Here is a 17,863-nt window from a genome sequence, read left to right as displayed (position 1 = left end):
TTCGATACAACGACTCAGTATATTCCTTCCATCTTCTTTTGATACCTCCTGGATCATTTAACATTCTGCCTAAAGCATCCTTGATTGTAGCAACTTGAAGTTTGAATTTTTTCTTCAGTTCCTTGAGCTTAAGAAATGCTGTCAAAGAGCAAACAAATCTGTATTGGAAGGAGTGCTGTGAGAGAGCTCCTTGGAAGGGAGGATGATGAGACTTTAACTTCAGCTCACTTCTTTTAGACGTATTGTCATGATACCAGTCTTTGAAGAGAGACATCATTATTGGTAAAGCAAAGTGTCAATGAAAAAAGATGAAGATCCTCAAAGAGATGGATTGACACAATGGCTACAAAAAGGGCTTAAGCATAGCAGAGGTTGTGAAACAGTGCAGGGTCAGGCAGTGCATCATTCTGTTGTATAAGGGGTTGCTGTGACTCAGAGCCCACTTGATAACTGCTGACAGCAACAGTAACAGCAACAGTCATGCATGATGACAACAGTCATGCACTCCAGCAACGGAACAAATACTCACTGAGTGATTACTCTGAGGTAGACACTATTTTTTCTATTCTTTATTGTAAACTAAAATACAGACTTTAAAGCCCATACACAAAACAGATGTGAATTAGTACCTTTAACCTTCCCTCAGTTCAAAAGATAGAACTTTGTCCTCCACCTCAAAAAACCCTCTGTGTGCAAAATCAAACCTCTCCTTGCCTCAAAGGTAACCAAAGCCTTGACTTTTCTGTTCCTTCTTTTTTTTTTCTTATGGTTTTGTCCAACTATAAGGTCATATTCTAGAGATTGTTGTTGTTATTGTTGAGTACTGTTGAGTTAGAACTGACCTATAACTAACCCTCCAGTGGGCTTTTAGAGATGATTAATCTCACAGGAGGAGATTGTCCATCCTTGTCCCTTGGAGCAGCTGAGGGTTTGAACTGCATTTCTTTGGAATTGCAGCACAAATTCTTACCACTATGCCACTAGAGCTCCCTATTCTAGATATTATAATTTAGTTTTGTGGAAAATATTTGATCTCTCTTCCAAGCTCTATTTTAATCTGTAGGTTCTCCCTCTGTCTCTTTCTTTCCCTAGAATTATTTGTTAAAGTTGTTGGACCAATTGACTCCTACACTTGGGCTTTGGATGTGTGTGTTTTCTTGGTCCAGATTAACCTGTGACTGTGTCCTCTATGTTGTCTGTAAATTGAGAGCTGGCTGAAGTGTGATCAGACTCAGGCTTACTTTCTTTGGCAAGAGTAATCAGTGGTGGTATGCACTTTCCATCAGGAAGCATAATATCAGGGTTTTTTTGCATTTTTGTGATGTTGGCAGTCATTGATGTAGCCTTTATTTCTTTTGGTATTACAAAAATGATGATAATAAAATAGAATAATTTTGTTTTTATATATTTGCTAGACTATATAAAGCATTTGCTTAAAAAATTACTCTGGTTACCTACTAGTAATTACATGCATGTGGAAAAGACAAGATAAATATTTGAGTCTGTGTATTTGCCTAGTTTCAAGACAATGAATTGATTCCTAGTTATCTGCTCAATATAACTAAATACTTAAAAAAATATAATTGCAAGTTTGTAAATTGAAATATGTTTGATGAGTTTCAATCCACTGCACTTTTTAGCTTTGCTAAACCTTTTTACACTGGCCTCCCATTGTTTTTGATATAGTTTTATTAATCTTGAATAATGTCCTAACTATCTAAAATGTCAAAATATAGTAGGCAGAGTATCTTATACATTTCTAATTTTGGAGACTTTTCTCCAGGAAGTTTGGGTTTCTACTAATAGGAAGTTGCATTTCAATATCATAATCTAGGTACTCCGATTGTTCATTGCTATGTGACTCATTGTTTGTAGGACTCTTCAATGGGATACATACAAATGTATGTGCATATGCATATAAATACACCCCTCACACTACACTATCTTGTTATTGAGTTTATATAGATTTTCAATCGAGGATCTCAGGCCTTTTGCTTATCCTATCATAATTGTATCTTCTTTCTTCCACACCGAGAATTCTAGTTCTATGGACACAAGAGATGCTAGCATTAAAACATACCACAAGTACTCATCTACTTTGTCCCACTTTATACATAAACCAATATCTAAAAATATTAGTGCTTCCATCCCTGATTAAAAAGAAAAAAAAAAAAACACCAGAAAACCACCAACAAAACAACCAAAACCAACCAAACAAAAACCACTCCAAATACCTCAAACTCATAGCTATTGAGACTCATAGCTGACCTTCCAGCAGGTTTTCAGAGGCTGTACATCAAATGGAAGAAGATCTGCTCTGTACCAGATTGAACAAAAAAAACTCACTGGAATAATATTCCTTTGAAATCCGTGGTTCACTTTATTTTTTCTGACATAAAGTGTGAGTATTAAAAATTCTGATGACAATAAACTATTCCTTCATAATTCATATACATGTTTTTCCTTTTGATGCACAAAGAACTTTATTACTTAACATTCAATAATTTACTAGACTTGGCTTTGGTCATATTGTTGTTGTCTGCCTTTGAGTTGACTAAGACGCATAGCAAACTTATGTGCAATAACTCTGAATCCTGCTTTATCTTGAGCCAGTCTCACTGTCTCTAACACACCTACCCTTATTATTCCAGTTATCATGTCAATCTATCTCGTTTGGTTTCTTTCTTTCCTGCACTGTTCCTTGACCCTTCCAAGCATGCTATCCTTCTCCAAAGACTAGTCCCTCATGGCTACATGCCCAAAGTATGTGAGATGGAGTTTCAAAATCCTTGCTTCCAAGGAGAAATTTGGTTTCACGCTTTCCAGGTCAGACCTATTAGTTTTCTTAGAAGTCCATGGTATATTCAATATTCTTCTCCAGTACTACAATTCAAAGGCATCAATTCTTCTTCTGTCATCCTTGGTTATTTTCCAGCTCTCTGATGCATAGCATGCAATTGCAAAGACCATGGCCTGGGTCAGGCACACCTTAGTCTCTAGACTTACAACTTTTCTCTTTAGCACTCTAGAGAGGTCTCTGACAGCTTTTCTTAATGCAATTAATCTTTTAATTTTCCTGACTGTTGATGCCAAGAGTGTTGATCATGAAACCAAGCAAACTGAAAAAGTTACCAGTCTCAAGCGCTTCTTCATCTAGCATAAGACTGCATGTTGTACCACTATTCTCAGGCACATTGTGTACTCATTAAACATGTAGTTTCAAATCTTTTATGAATTAGGAAAATTTTCCTTAAGCTACAAGTTTTATTTTTTGTACTATTTTCTTCTGGGAACTCTTTTATTCATATCTTGGATCTTCAGTATTTATAACTTTCTATAAGTTTATTTTTATCTTCCCCTGTTCCCCTATTATCTCTCCAGTTGCTGTAAAGTAGATTTTTGTCTCTTGGTGATCCCATATATATTACAGTGTAATTGTGCTCCATAAAGTTTTAAGTAACTTATTTTTCAAAAGTAGATTGTCAGGTCTTCCAAGATGCCCCTGTGTGGACTTGAAATGCTAACCTTTTGTTGAACTTAACGCATTAGTCATTTGCCCCATCCAGGGACACAGACAACATTCTAGAAGGTAAGTATTTTATTCCAGCTTTACAGATGACAAAACAAAGGCACATAAAGTTAAAGAAACTAACCCTAGGTCACTTAGTTAGCAGGAAGTTTAACATTAATCTCTCAGGTTTCAGAGCTGAGACTGGCTCCTTGAGACAATGGAAAAAAGTTGTACACAGATTTGAGTTTGACCCTTTTCCACTACTCCTCTGAAACTCAGCTCGAGTAGGTAATTATCAAGTTTGGTAATTTGGGTTTTCTTCCTTCTTGTCTTGGAGATTCCATGATTTTTCCTGGAATGTCCATCTTTCCACATGGAAGGTGAGACAAATGGAGATTTTTGTCCCAGGGGTTGAGGAAGTCATTTGTTACATGCTCGAGTGGTGTGGTACCAGGAGATCACACCATTGCTCTCTAGACTGGTGAGTGACGGAGGAAAGTTAAGGGGCTGTTTCTCTCCGTTAGTCTGCTCCCAAAAGCTACAGCAGCTGGTGAAGATTCAGATAAGCATCTGCACTTGGGGAAGCCAATTCCTACAGACTCCAGCTCCTGAACTGTCTGAAGTCCACCCATCACTAATTTTTATATGAGTTATATTAAAGAGTCTGATGCAGAAGTATGTCTTGGTTTAAAGATAGAATAATACAACAATAAATCAAGAAGAAAAAGCAAACTGAAAAAATGCAGAAAACAGATGAAAAGAACAGGGAAAAAGTGAACGATATAAAAATACCCTCGATGCCAGGCACTTCAAATGTGATTTCCTGTGGCCTGCACTTTGAAATGGCCCGCTGTTATGCCATGTGCCGCAGCTGAAGGCCAACAGGACAGACGAGAAAGGCGTGTTGAGACTTGGAGGCAAGGGTGACATTTGACCTGCTTATGCTCCAGACGGACACACTGAGGACACGTCAGATGATTTTCCGTTTGGTGGAACCTAGCCCTGTGGGCCTGCTCCACCCACCTGTGCCCACCCGGCCCTGACACACTTCCTGTTATGGGTGGGAGGGGGGCACACAGTGGGGCCACTGGTAGAGGCCAGGCTCTGGCTTCTCTGTGGGCTGGTGTAGACAACTTCAAAAGCCATGTCTGGCATGCAGATAAATGATTTAAAAGTGAGCTTGGGTGGTTCCCAATATGAACTACTCCAAGTAAGTAGAAAGAAAACATACATTATCTCATGTTAAAGAGCAGACTTCTTTTAAGGCACTGCCAACTATTTGTGAAATCCTAACTTCTTGGTGAAAAAAGTCTCTGACAATCCTAGTAACAGCTGGCAAGGCCAAAAGGACATAAACATGATGACAGGGTGCCAATTCCAAATTGGCCAGGATTGCGTGACAAATTTGTAATTCTAATCACCAAGAATCTCCAATGTATGCCCCAGGAATATACCGTCTACATCAGAGATGCACTTGTCTGATATGACATGAGGCCACAGAAAAGCAAAATAAACATCTTTTCCAACAGGCTGATTTGGGAGGAGTGCGAAGTAGTGGTATATGAGTGGAAAGAATAACATTTCAATAACATGAGACAAACAGAGAGAGAGAACAAATCAAGACATGACTGATGCAGAGTGTGAAGCAGTCCAGTTCGGAGATTTCTTTAGAGCGGAGGGGTGCCCTGTACTTCATGGGATGTGGACAGCTTGTTGGGGTGGAGTATGGGTGTGGACGGAAAGAGACGCTCAGTCCTAAGAGCACCTGACACAGATGGGTCTGAACCTGAGAAATGTCCCAAGATAGATTGGGATCGTATTTATAAACCACTAAAATGTCTCTGGTTTGCCAGGCAAGAAATTGGCGGCAGGCATCCTTTAAACGTGTGTACGTGCGTGTGCGCGCGCGAGCTCACTCTCTCTGGCCGTGAGCTCGAGGCCAGCTGCACTTGATTAGTAGTCTCCAGCATGCCCACAAAACACGCATGTGACTGAAGAGATGGTATGCTATTAAGAAAATGTGATTTGTTAACACCATGCTGTGGATGCTCTGGCCACCCGTCTATCTCAGGAGGAGGTGGGTGAGGCTGGCTAGTGAGACGAGGCTCTAGATGACAGGAAGGGAATGTAGATGATCAGATGTGCTTAGAACGCTGCCCTTTCCTTGTTGCACTGACTCCATTCTGAGGAGGGCTGGGGTCTCAGAGGACCGACAGTCAATTTTAAGTCTTGGTTCTGCCTTTTCAAAAAGAAGGAACTTTTGAACCTAGACAATTCCCTCCCCTCCCCTTCAAATCTCCTGCAAACACTACTTCATCTGTACCATGAAGAAAGCATTATTTGTATTATGTTCTTAATGGTAGAATTATTAATGAAGATCAAATATGAAATCGAGATACTATTAGTGGTGGTGTAGACATGGTAATTATGAGTCTTACTGCTATTTTTGTTTTTGAAGGAAGCAAAATCTTCCCACTCCTTTAAAAACTTGTCTCTATGGGCCAAAATGGCAACAGCAACGCTCTATGGGAACCTAAAAAGGCAAGGAACTAAGACCAATGAGGAAAAACAAATGCAGAGGAGAAAAGGTGGTGACAGCTGTGTAACATGAAGATTGTAACCAGTATTCAAAGAACACATACAGAACAGTTGAATTAGAGTATGTTCTACAGTGGTTAGTTATTCTCAACAACAACAAACAAACAAAGCTACCCTCTGAATTTCCCTGGCCTTGTTGTGTGAAATTTCTTGTTGGACTAGGCAGTGAAAGTCCATATTCATACACGAGTCCTGCCCAAGGAGAGGAAAGCTGTTCATCTCATATGACTCGAAGGTAGAGAGACATGGCTGTGTTGGGCTCATAGAACCTTTGTGACTACTGTATTCTTGTACAATGCACATGTGTCTGTTCACACTAAAGTTACTTAGGATCCCATGGTGTCATTGAATTTGCTGATATAGGAGCCCAGGGAACTTAGATTAAGATTCTCCTGCTTTAAAATTTGGGAACACGGAGCACGCATATTTTGAAGAAAGTTAGGAAGCATCAATGGTATAACTTTGGAAAGCAAATGAAACTGTGAGAACACAGAGAAGTGGCTGCTGTTTGAGGGTTACAGAGACAGTAAATTGTTCTAGCTAGGCCTAGAACTCAGGACTACCAGGCTTATTGCCCAGTGGGGGTGGGAAGCCTAGGTTGCACATCTCACTCTTCCATGTAGTTATGGATAACTTTAGGCACGTCAGTTAGCCTTTCTAACCTTCATTTTATTCATATACATGCAGGATAGAGCCCTGTGTTTAAACTATTACTCATATATAAATGGAGATTAGCTAAAGTACTCCATATGACTTTAACTACTTGTAACGTGCTCTGGTTGCTTACTGGTAAGAAGATGCACTGCAATCCTGCAGGCACATGGTTCAAAACCACCAGCTGCTTGGAGAAAGAAGGATGTGTAATCTCCTCTCATGTGATTTACTGTCTTTAAAAATCTGCTGGAGAGTCAGCTATGGGTGGGCTCCAATTCAATGGTACACAACAACAACAACAACAACAACAACAACAATGTGTGTCAAGGGAGCTGTAGTGGAGTCACGCTACTTTCTCAAAGGTAATATCCCTTCGATGGTTTGAATCCACCCTCCAGTGACTCTGTGGAAGAAAGAAGGACAATTTCCTCTCGTGCAATTTACAACCTCCAGAAACTTGGAGGTCGATTATAAGTTGATTCTAATTTGAGGGCAATAAGCACAGAATATATGTCAAAAGGAGCCTCGTGGCACATTTGCAGCACTTGGATGTTGGGAGAAAGGTTGGTGGTTCAAATTCACCCAGATGCTTTGGGGGGAGGGAATGTTTATACTTTCCTCTAAAAATGACAGCCATGATAACATCATGGGACAGTTCAACCTTGCTCATGGGGTTGCTTGAGTCTAAAACAACTTAACAACTTAGTAACAACAATGGAAACAACAACTATGTATGTCTACGGTTATAAAAACTATAGTATGCCAAAGACGTGGAAAGAATTTTCACAGATGAAGATATTTGAATGGCAAACAGACACATGAAGAAATGCTCCAATCACTAGCAATAAGAGAAATGCAAATCAAAACCACAATGAGGTACCATCTCACTCCAGTAAGAGGGCAAAGTTTAACAGGGTGGCAAGTAATAGATGTTGGAGAGGATGTGGTGAGAAAGGAACTGTTATACATTGTTGGTGGGATTGTGAAATGGTGCAACCATTCTGGAAGCCAGTTTGGCGCTTCCTCAAAAAGCTGAACATAGAAATTCCATATGGGCCAGGTATTCCACTACTTGGAATATACCCTGAGAATATGAGAACTGAGGCACAAACTGAGATTTGTACATCAATGTTCATAGCAGCATTATTTACCATCACAAGAACATGGAAAAAGCCCAAATATCCAACCACAAATGCATGAATTGAAAAATTATCGTACATTCACACAATGGAATACTGTGCAGCACGCGGGAGCAATAACTTATCACTTGGGAGGGACTTATGCCGAGTGAACTAACTCAGCCCCATAAGGATTAATAGTCTATAAAACCATTATTTTAGAATGAGTATAAGGAAGGTGGGAGAGGCTGGAAGCAGAGGGATGTGGATGTGCAATGGGAAGGGGGGGATTAATCATTGGGTTGTACTATTTGGTGCATGGGGGTAAGGGAAATTGAAAGAGTTTGTTCAAATTTGTCTTTGAATTTTGTAAATAAACTAGTAGGAAAATAAAACAACAAACTATAGTATGCCACACAAATTGTTGTCTATTACCATTCATTCCTCTTTCTGAAAGACTGGAATGAAATACATGGTAACTTTTGTTGTAAGGGAAGCCCAAATAGTATCTTAGTGGAAAAAATCAGAACTTCTTGGTCTAAATTATTTTGGTTGAAACCCAGACAAAGTGTGAAGGTAAACTGTGGTACAAGTTCTGTTGTGCCTTGCTGTGAGGCTCATGCACTGGAGCGGGCACTGAGGGTCTCTGAGGGTATTCAACTCACAAGCAACACCCTGCTGTTGAGTTGGACTCAATTCAGAGTTGACCCTCCAGTGTGTTTCCAAGGCTGTAAATAGTATGAGAGGAGATTGCTCATCTTTCTCTGGAGAGGCTGCTGGTGGATTTGAACTGTCAGAGAGTCACAACTTTTAGAACAGAAGTACAGCTCCCATCAGAGTAGGCTGCCAGAGCTGCTGAAGTGTACTATGAAGCAGAAATCCATCTCATAAAGACTTAGAGGAAAGTCTTTGTTGGCTCCCACCAGTGTTTCTATTGCTTATTGTTTCACTTTGTTTTTAGTCAGATGGTTTTTTGGCATACCTAGTAAATTTTGATTGAATATGAGACATAGTGTTTAAAAAACCATCAAGCCAAAAAACAACAACAACAACTAAAAAACCAAAACAAAACCATCAAGCCTTCACAGAAGGTCCATTTACTTTTTTGTTATATTAGCCAGGTAGGGTGGGCTCTGCTCATCTTAATCTGTTGTTGTCATGTGCCATCGAGTTGCCTGCCATTCATAGTGGCCCTACATACAATAGTTCTGAAAATTGCCCTATCTTGAGCCAGTGTCATTTTCTCCAACAGATCTAATCCCATTTCTCCAGTCACTGAATCAATTCATCTCATCCAGAGCTGTCCCTCCACCCTTCTGAGAAAGGTGTCGCTCTCCAAGGACTGGTCCCTCCTGGTCACATGCCCAAAGCATGTGAGACGGGGCCTCAAAAATCTTTGCATCTTAATCTACTCATATTGAATTTAATCCAGGCAGAGGTGCAAGTTTTGTCAAACTGATTTCCCCCCTGCTCCTAGGGCATAGTCAGTCCTGTAGGGCGTAGTCCTGTAGGACTTGCAGTGGAATGCCTAGTGTGTTTATGCAGACCCTCCCCCTCCTGATGAGACCTGAATTCCAATCCCTGTCTCCTTAACACCATTAGATTGCTGAAAATTTCACTCTGCTTCTCAGTGGCTTTCTGTTTAGCTTCAGAATTTGGCAGATCTCCTGAGGGAGAAAATAAGTGCCAGGCTCTGTTCTCTGGCCCTTCCTTCTGGTAGGAATCTTGGCCCCTCTAGTCTCCAAGCTGGTGTCTCCAGACCTGCGAGACTTCCAAAAGTTTTAGTGGTTTCTCTGTCCCCCAGCAGTGATTCTTTGCCTGGGGTGGGTCTGAATTCCCATCCTCTATCCATGTCCCCTGATTCAGCAGATGTCTTCAAGAAAAGAGTGGCTGCAGGATGCCAGCTCTTCTCGCTGCTTCCAACACTATGAATCTTGTCCCCTTTAATTCTGATTGTATTCACAGATCTCCTTTTTTTTAAAAAAATATTTCATCTAGTTTAAAAAAATATTTTCACAGGAAGTCTAAACCTGCTGTAAGCAACTCTATCAAACCTGGAACCAGAAGTCTCTTATTTATGTAACTAAAAAGTCCAGGGATGAATCTGGAACTCAGGAATGCCTCAATATAGGTGATCAATGAGGTCATCAGATATTTTTTTTCTTTCACCTCCAATTCACTCCATAGACCTCCTTCTCAAACTCTCCCTTTGATATTACAGAGAATACCTCTAGCAATTCTAAGCAGGTTGTAGCAGATTAGAAATTCTGGCAGAAAGAGAAAGCCACTTTCTCAGTAGATGCAACAAAACTCTTAGGGAAGGGCTCATTGGTCTAGCTTAGGTCATCTTTCCACTCCTAATCCAATCACTGTGATGGGGAATAGAATATATGACTGTCTTAGACTGTTGGATTCTGGTTGTGGACAGTTACACATGATCCACACAACAGTAACCAAGGGGTAGAGACAGTTCCCCAAGAAGAATTTATTTATATTTTAAGCACAAGAGATTTTATAAACACACACACACACACACACACACACACACACACTTGCCAGGTCTACAGATGTTCTCCTTAGTCTCTCTGAAGGCAGAACAAATGCTCCAATGAAATAGTTTGTATTTTGTCCTTCATCCAATTCCCGGCTTTCTCAAAGATCCACTTAACAGTTCATCTGGACATTTGTCTTCACTTTCCAAGTTTTCTTCTTCACTCCAATTGACATGCCCTCCACTTGATTCCCTCGGTATTGCCACCACTTGAAAATACTCCACTGTCCTATTCTCTGATCTCCCCAAAGTTTTGGCGATTTCTATGGTGACTCAAATGGCACATAACAACAACAACAACAACATTATTTGTTCTGTGTCACATTGATGCCCTTCATATCTCCAAGTTCCCTCCATAAATTATGTTCCTCTACTGTCACTAGCTTAGAAGCAGGAGTGGCATCTACTTCTGTAACAGCTTGCCTCCGGAAACCCTATGAACCTGGAGAGAGGATGAAAGTCACAGAAGTGTTGAGGACTTTTGTTCATAGGGTCGCTATGAGTCGCTTTGAAGCCTTGACTAAATATTCTATGTATTCTCTCTCTAGGATCTTTGATTCTTATGCAATCCAAATTTTCCATGTCACTGACCTGGTACATTGTCAGTCCTAGGGCAATGCTACTTTACACTTTCTCCACTTCTGTCACCAGATTGCTTAGTTCAGCTAGAAGAACTCACACAATTGTCAAGCCTGGTGCCATGATGAAAACATTGCTGTTCCCATAGCAGTTCATGAGTTACTTTTTTTAAAAAAAAATTTATACTAGTTTATTTACAAAATTAGAATACATTGATTTCCAGAACAGATTCTTCCAATTTCCCTCACTCCTCACCCATCAAATAGTACAAGCCCGTGATTAATCCCCTCTCCCCCTACACATCCTCATCCGTATGCTTCCAACCTCCCTCCCCCTTGGATCCTTATACTCATTCTACAATGATGGTTTTATACAGTATTTATCCTTATGGGACTGAATTAGTTCACTCAACATAATGTCTTCCAGTCCCCCTCAAGTTAGGTAATAATTTACAAAATCCTTATTCCTGCATGCTGCATAGTATTTCATTGTATGAATGTATCATAATTTCTCAATTCATTTGTTTGTGGTTGGACATCTGGGCTGTTTGCATGTTCTTGACTGATAACCCAATTACAAAATGGGCAAAAGACATGGAAAGACTTTTCACAGAGCAAGAGATTCAAATGGAAAACAGCCACATGGAGAAATGCTCAAACTCACTGGCAATAAGAGAGATGCAAATCAAAACCACAATGAGGTACCATCTCATTTCAGTAACAGTGACAAAATTTAGCAGAGCAGCAAGTGATAAATGTTGGAGAAGATGTGGTGAGAAAGGACCTCTGATACATTGTTGGTGGGATTGTAAAATTCCATTCTGGAATTGTAAAAACCATTCTGGAAGGCATTTTTGGCACTTCATTGAAAAGAGGAACATAGAAATTCCATATGACCCAGCTGTCTCACTACTTGGAATATACCCTGAGAAAATGACAACTGAAGTTCAAACGAAGACTTGTACCAATGCTCACAACAATGTTATTTACCATTGTAAGTTCATTAGTTTTAGTTTTGATTTTCTTCACCTCTGTTAACCACATCCTTCATGTTGTTGTTATGTGCCATCAAGTCACTTGCGACTTATAGCGACCCTATGTACAACAGCGCTAAACCCTGCTCTGTCCTGTGCCAACCACACTCACACTCCCATCCCGATTACCCCAGTCACTGAATCAATCCACCTCATAGAGGGCCTTCCCTTCCTGCGCTGTCCCTCCACCCTCCCAAGTGTGATGTCCTTCTCCAAGGACCTGTCTCTCCTTATAACATGTCCAAAGTATGTTAGACGGACCCTCAGAATCCTTGCCTCCAAGCAGCCACCCGATTTAACCCTTTCCAGGATAAATCTGTTTGTTTTCCTAGCAGTCCACGGTACTCCCAATACTCTTCTCCAGCACCACAGCTCAAAGGCATCAATTCTCCTTCTATCCTCCCTGGTCATTGTCCAAATCTCTGATGCATAACAAGTGATTGCAAAGACCATGGCCTGTATCACATGCACCTTAGTCTCCAGAGAGACACCATTGCTCTTCAATACTTTAGAGAGGTCCCTAACAGCAGACTTTCCCATGGCAATGCACCTTTTAATTTCCTGGCTACTGGTGCCAAGAGTGTTGACTGTGGAGCCAAGCAAACTAAAGTTTTGAACAATCTCAATCTCTTCACCATCCATCCTGATGCTGCCAATTGGTCCAGTGGTGAGAATCTTTGTCTTCCTGACATTGAACCTCAATCTATATTGGAGGCTGCAGTCCTTGACCCTCTGCAGCAAGAGCTTCAGGTCCTCCTCAGTTTCAGCAAGCAGGGTTGTGTCATCTGCATAACGCAGACTGTTGATAGATCGTCCACTAATCTTGACCCCACAATTCTCCTCATAGAGCCCAGCCTCCCACATAATCTGTTCTGCATACAGGTTGAAAAGGTATGGAGAAAGGATGCATCCCTGGTGTACGCCCTTCCCAATTTTGAACCATGCAGTGTTTCCTTGCTCTGTTCTGATGACTGCCTCCTGGTCCAAGTATAGGTTTTGCATTAGAATGGTCAAGTGTTCTGGGATTCCCATTCTTCTCAGAGTCAGCCACAGTTTGTTATGATTCACACAGTCAAATGCCTTTGCATAGTCAATGAAACACAGATAGACATCCCTCTAGTATTCCCTGCTTTCACCTAAGATCCATCTAACATCAGCTACAATATCCCTAGTACCACGACCCCTTCACCCGTTCCTCCACGTTGAACACGGAGGCCATTAAAGGAGGTCCTTCAAAATGTCTCATTTTTTTTTAAACTTAAAAAAAATCCATAACCTTGTTATATTCCTACTACAGGGACTCTGTAGATTTTACCTGGCAAGTAAAGACCCCCTATTCTGGTAACAATGTCTCAGTTTTTCCTTGGAAACTATCGTTGTCCTACTAGTCTTGTCTGGTTTTAGTGAGAATTATTTTACTTCTTGAATTTAGGCATTTAATTTAAAAAATGAAGAAACAAACCAAGAAAGCCCACTGCAGTCAAGTTGATTCCAACTCAAAGAGACTTGTGAAGGAGACTGCTTCAAAGTTTTTTATTGGAGCATCTGACAGATTCAGACCAATAATCTTTTGGTTAGTAACCCAGCATGTAATCTATTATGTCACCAAGGCTCCCTAGGGATTAAATAAGAAGAATCAATATCCCTATAATTGGCATTAAGTTTTGATTAGTTTAGATCTAAATAATATATAAGGAGAAACAGCTCAAAGGCTTTTTTAATTATTAAATTTTATTAATTTTAATGAACATTTACAGAAATTTTGAGTTTCCATTCATTCATTGTTACACTATTTTCTCTACCCTCCTCCCCAGTTCGTTCTTCTTCCCCCCCACTTGAAAGTCTGTTTTAATTGTCCATTTGCCACAGTGCTTGTCAAAGCCAGTTCTGATTAATCTCCTTTGTCAGTGTGTCCTTTGCCATTCCCTATCTCTCCTCCCTGAGAGAGACTTCACCCTGATTCATAAGGAAAAGGGGATGGCATATTCTCTTAGCTACTTCCTGAGCTCAAAGGTTTTGTTCTAGTAAATTTGGAAAAAAGAAGAGTACATTTTTGGGGGATGGCTAAATTATGGGCATAAAGGTTAGAAATTACTTTTTACAGTAAGAAGGGATTCTCCATGCAACTGAAGTCAACATAACTTTAAGAGATGGTGGAAGACTTTTGGCTGGAATCTACTGTTGGCTCCACTGAAGTAAGATGGGCAATGACCCATGAGGAAATTTACAGTGTTGGAAACCCACTGGAGGATCTTTCATGAATCGGTTCTAACTCAACAGCAATAAGTTTGAGTGTCTTTTTAAAAAAATAAATATTTCACTGTAATAAAAATAGGAGGGTTCGTGGGGTCTCAGGGAAAGTGTGGAAAGAATGGATAGATTATTTGCATATGTGAAAGGACGGTCAACCTTACAAAAATGGACGACCAGACATTATGTGTAATACAACTAACCATTTGAGTCAGACATTCATTGTGGATTGAAAGTTCCTGGAAGAGAGAGGGGAGAAATCTATATAAATAAATGTATAAAAAAATTTGATTTCTCCTACAACCAGGAAAGAATAAAACAGATGAATGGGGCTTTCTAAGAATAAAATTCCTACATACATCAAAAAAACTTCTCCAACACAGGGTAAAGGAAACCCACAGACTGGGAAAAAATATTTGGCAGTGACATAGCTGAGAAAGGACTCATATTTAAAATTTATAGAATGCTCCAGCACCTCAACAGGAAAAAGGTAGACAACTCAACTGCAAATTGGGCACAGGATGTGAATAGACATTACACCAAAGAAGACATTCAGAGGGCAAACACACACATGAAGAAGTGTTCAAAAGTCCTAGCTCTAAGAGAGATGCAAATCAAAACAACTATGAGATATCATCTCACTCTAGCAACAGTAGCAAAGTTCAACAGAGCAGCAAACAATAAGTACTGGTGAGGTTTGGAGAGACTGGAACTCTTATTCACTACTGGTGAGAATATAAAATGGTACAACCACTATGGGAGGCAGTCTGGTGCTTTCTCAAAAAGTTGGAAATAGAAATAACATTTGATTCAACAATTCTCTACTGAGAATATACCCTAAAGAAACCAGAGCTTCCACCCAAACAGATGTATGCACGTCCATGTGTATTGCTGCATTATTCATAACAACACAGAGATGGAAGTGACCCAAGTGCCCACTAACAAATGAATGGATAGAAACTATGCTATATTCACACAGTGGAATATTGTGCACCACTGAAAAAACAAGGAACTCATACAACACTACACAGCTTGGGTGAACCTGAAGGACATTATGCAAAATGAAATATTTCACTCGTAAGAGGAGAAATACTGCATAACACCACTATTATGAAACAGGACTGACATGAGGGTTGGGGGGAAACTAGGAAAAGAAAGGATAGATAATGAACACTGCATTGGAACAGACAAAGGGAAGAACTATTTAAAAGAACTATATGATTAGTCATTATTTGTATGACAAAAGGCCAGAAAAAAGGTGCATAGCAAAGTGGACTGCAAGAGGAGGTGAGGAGGGAGGAAATTGTGGTACAATGAGTGAATAAAAAAAAAAAAGAAAGTGAACTGGGGGAGGATAAATGGAAGGAGTGGTAGGAAAATGTACAAAAATGAAAGAATGAAAATCCAACTTTTCTGTAAACTCATTAAAATTACAACAGAAAAATTTTTAAAAAGAAAACCTAATTTCTTTGTAAACTGTCATTCATATTAAAATTAAAATTAAAATTAAAATCTATCCAAAATAAGTGTTTCAGTCTTAAACTGATTTATCTCAGGATGCACTAGGTTCAGTTTTTGTGCTTTATCCTTCCAGGAACTAAAAACCAAACAAATAAGAAAGGAATAACATGCAGTAAGAAAGAAACCCCCAACAAATCCAAACACAAAATAACTTTTTATTCAGGATATGTTGTGTTAATAAAATATGCTTGTTTTAAGTGGCTTTGTGGCTTTCTACATATATACACTGAGTAACTACATGGACCAATAAGAGAACAAACATATCTGTCTTGGCTAGAGTGAAAGCAAGTTTCTCCTTAAAGGTAAGAATTCTGAAGCTCCGTCTCACATTTTGGGCACATGTCAGGAGGGACTGGTCCTTGGAGAGGGACATTAGGCTCAGAAGGGTGGAGGGACAGCACAGGAGAGGAAGACTCCAGATGAGATGGATTGAGTTGGAGTTAGTGAGACTGGTCGCTATGAGTTGCAGGCAACTCGATGGCACACAACAACAACCACTGCCCAGATTAAACAAAACAAAACAAAACAAAACAAAACAAAACAAAACAAAACAAAACAAAACAAAACAAAAAACCTGTCCGGTACTCCCAAAACACACTCATGAAACTTTTCCAGCACATTTTTAAGCATACACACATAAATAAAAAGAGCCTAAATGTATATGTTTTTAATTACGTACAGCATGTCTTACACTGAGTTCTTTAGAGAAGCTAATCCACAAAACCAATCAAGTTTTAGAGATGTATATATGTATGTATGTGTATATACGCATGTATATATCTGTATGTATGTATGTATATATGTATAAAAGTAAAAGATTTCAAGGTATATTTATTTCCAGGAAATAACTAACATTCTTGTAGAGGTTGTCAAGTCCCAGGTCTGTAGGTCAGACACCAAGAGAGAGGCATCTTGGAAGGTTAATGAGTCCAAGTCCTTAGCAGGCAGGCAGGCAGACCAAAAATTTCCTAGCTTGCCAGAGACCTCAAACATATATTCAATGCAGGCTATGCCCCTGGAAAGACTTATTTTACATCAAGTGAGACTGATTTTATCTTTACAGAATCCTCTCTCATCAATATTAATATCCTAGAGGTTAGAATTTATAACACATAGAATAGGTACATTATACTGAGGATCATAGCCACATTGTCACAGAATATTAATTATCATACTACCATTAATGTCATTGTTGGTGGTGGTTGCCTTCGAGTTGAGCACGACTCATAGCAACCCTATGAACAAAAGTCCTGAAGCCTTTCTATAACTATGGACATTTATCAAAGTTCATAGAATTTCTGGTGACATGTTGTTTAGGAAGTGGATGCCAATCCTGCTTCTGATCCTGTCTTAAACTAGGAGCTCCACCAAATATTGTCCACCATGGGTAACCATTATGGCATCTGATACCTCAATGGGAACAAGGTTCAGCATCACGGCAACCCCAGGTTACCTCAGTACAGCATATTGACAGAAGAGTGCTGTACCACTTAGAAATATGTTCCTCCAAAATGTAACACTGACTTTAAATATGAAGGCCTTCCCCAAGGTCTTGTTGACTCTAAACAAGAGGCTTAAATTAAAAAAAAACCCCACCAATATGTTCTTGCTGTTCTGTGCTTTTGAGTTGCCTGTGATGTATAGTGACCCTATGTACAGTATCTCTGAACCTTCCCTGTCCTGAGCCAGTCTCACTAATTCTGACACATGGACTCCCATTGCCCCAGTTACTGTATCAATCCATCTCATCCTGGGTATTAAACAAAAAAGAAATCAATGTTCAAAGAGAGTGAAGCACAAAGCCAAAACCAAGGACATGCTGACCTTTAATTCTAATTGGTTGAATACAATGGATCAGACATTTTTCCTTAACTACAGAGATACAATCCAACAAAGTCTGCTGTAAAGTGAAATTTCTGTCAAAAATATCCTTTCCCGTCAACTCCCATTGTAAAATTGAAAACACGCTCTGTTAGGGGAACAAATGTTGGCCTCTGCCTATGGGTTCACACTTTAAAAAAGTAAATTCCCTGATAAAACCTCACCAA

This window comes from Elephantulus edwardii, unplaced genomic scaffold (assembly GCF_000299155.1).
Source record: "Elephantulus edwardii isolate Elephantulus edwardi_28Jun2011 unplaced genomic scaffold, EleEdw1.0 scaffold00033, whole genome shotgun sequence".
NCBI classification, from domain to species: Eukaryota; Metazoa; Chordata; class Mammalia; order Macroscelidea; family Macroscelididae; genus Elephantulus; species Elephantulus edwardii.
Note: the sequence above shows the minus strand (reverse complement) of the source record.